A 2,675-nucleotide genomic window follows, 5' to 3' on the forward strand; every position below is an offset into this window, starting at 1 on the left:
CTATTACAGAGGTGTCTGAAACCGTGCTCTCCTGTGGACCAGCGTCCAACAGAATGTTCTGTTTCTAAGGCGGAGTGAAAATAAATCTGTTGGTGCTACACAGAGAAACCCTGTCTCGAAAAACCAAAAAAAAAAAAAAAAAAAAAAAAAAAGGAAATAATAAAAAAGAAAGAAAACACAAAAGCTCTGCATGTAGATTACGGAAAGGAGAAAAATATTCTGAATTGTGAGACTTCTGGGTCTTCCCCTTCCCAGGAGGAAATGGGCTACTTAGGAGAAAGCTCCTCAGAATGGCAGCACCTGGACCACTTTCCAGCCGCTTTTGTCCTCAGTAGGAAGGGGGCGGGGAGAAGATGCGTTCGTGGGGAAACATTGCCATCCAGTGGTCAACTTGTGCATTGCCCGATAAAAAACGGGAAAGGAAAAAAAAAAAACAAAAACGCTTGGTGACATTTTGTCAGTCAACTGATAAGTGCTGAAAAGAATACTTGTCAGATGTCAGGCCAGATCATTGATACCACCCTTCAAACCTATAGGAATTCACACACACACACACACACACACACACACACACACGGCACTCTAAAGTGTGAATAAAAGAAGCAGAACTCAGAGCTGCTCTAGGACTCATTTGCCTGGCCATGTCCCAGAGACAACTGCTCCCAGTCACCCTGAAGGGTTGGTGCATTGTGATCCAGATGAGGTGTCTGCAAACAGCAGTTTCCACAGTACACAGAAATGGGTTTTCCTGATTTCTGTTTGTGCCATGTAGCCTCCCACCATCGTGAAGAATAAATATGCTTCCCTAGTTCCTTTATAGATAGACTTTGGGACAGAAGTCCAAGTAGAGGGATGGATAGACTCACTGTGCCTCTTGGGCGGCTGACCTCGAATCCTCAGCCAAGTCAATGACCTTACAGAGGACCGGAGACCCACCTAGCTTATCTTTTCTTCAAGCTCGGCATGAGGGCTGAATAAGACATTGACTTTACTCTTTTTCACTTGGGGTAACTGACCTCTCAGACCAGCCTCCAGGTTTGGATGTCTCATCTCTTGTAAGCGATGGGTTTTTGCCTCCCTCCCCCCAGCCCACTCTCTGCAGTTAGGACGGTACAGTTCCCCTTGATGACCTGGATGTAACTCCCCCATCTACACCTACAAGTTATCATATGGTCAGAAGTCAATCTTTAAGATCATATCAACCACCCAGACCCCCCAGAACTCCCAGGGACTAAGCCATCAACAAAGGAGTACACATGGCTCCAGCTGCATATGTAGCAGAGGATGGCCTTGTCATGCATCAATGGGAGGAGAGGTCTTGGTCCTATGAAGGCTCGATAGATGTCCCAGTGTAGGACAATCAAGGGTGAGGAACTGTGAATGGGTGGCTGGGTGGGTGGCTGGAGGAACACCCTCATAGAAGCAGGGAGAGGGAGGATGTGATAGGGGGTTTCCAAGAAGGAGAGAAACCAGGAAAGGGGATAACATTTGAAATGTAAATAAAGAAAATATCCAATAAAAAAAAAAGGATCATTTGTTCTCGCGTAATTAGTCAACAGCTTAATTTACAGTTTCTAAAGCTTTGGGGTGTGACCCCATGTGGGGTCACATGGGTGAACTAAAATGTTAGCAAGAGGTTTCTGAACACACAATGCCTAAAATTTAATTGAAAACCACATTCAGGTGTGGATGGCGGAGTTTCCCAGACAGCATCGGGAGACTTCACTTTTCCCTGCATGTGTGGTCCCAGCAGGCAATATTCATAAATACTGCGCAGGTGGGTGTGAGACAGGGTCTCACTCTTTCAACCAGGCTATCCTCCTGCCTCTGCCTCTGCCTCCCTAGTAGAGGGATTAAAGGCCTGTGCCACCACACCTGGCTCCGATTCAAGGCTGTATTGGTAATAGAGATTTGAATTGAGCTGCCATGTGTTTAACTGAACATACAAAGTTTCTTCTGCTTGTCAATACACAGTGCTTCCATTATGGAAAACAAAGATTGGTAACATCCCCTACCATTCTTTAGCATGCATCGAGTGACTGTATCTTCAGGTTGCGTTACATTAGAGAATTTTACCTGAAAAATTGCTTATCTGGGTTGCTGACTGTAGCTGTGAATTAGTTAAACTGCTTCTGCTCCCGGTGGGTCAGGCATGCGCTACACCCATGAAAGACACATACATACACACACTTGAGTGGGCCAGCTAATTTTGATATGCCTTAACTAGCTCAATAGCTGGGCAATTCTAAATTTCCCTGTGGCTAGCAAACACTCCTCTCCGGTATTCCTGTGTTAACATCTTTTAGAATCTATATTTATCTCTGCTAACCCACACCCTGTTGGGGAGTGGCCACTTTCCCAGATCCTTATATGCCAGCAGGCCTCTAAGTTCCATCTTCCTGCTTCCCCCATCCCTCCTGTCTCTCCTGGCCCCTCTCGCCAGTGCAATCTAAAAGTCCAGCCCATGCAATTCTAAAAGAATTGGCTGTATGGCAAATCTTTATTATCAAAGCCAGCTGGGACAGGGACCTCAGGTCTGGAAGTGTGGCTTTTAGGAGCTGAAATGAGACGAAGCATTAGAACCCATGCCCAGCAACTGACCTGAGTTTCTTTACCTTCTTACAAGTTATTCTTTGAATCTGGGCTTGCTAATAGAACAAAATTCCCAGCTATTT

This window comes from Mus caroli, chromosome 12, assembly GCF_900094665.2.
Source record: "Mus caroli chromosome 12, CAROLI_EIJ_v1.1, whole genome shotgun sequence".
Taxonomy (NCBI): domain Eukaryota; kingdom Metazoa; phylum Chordata; class Mammalia; order Rodentia; family Muridae; genus Mus; species Mus caroli.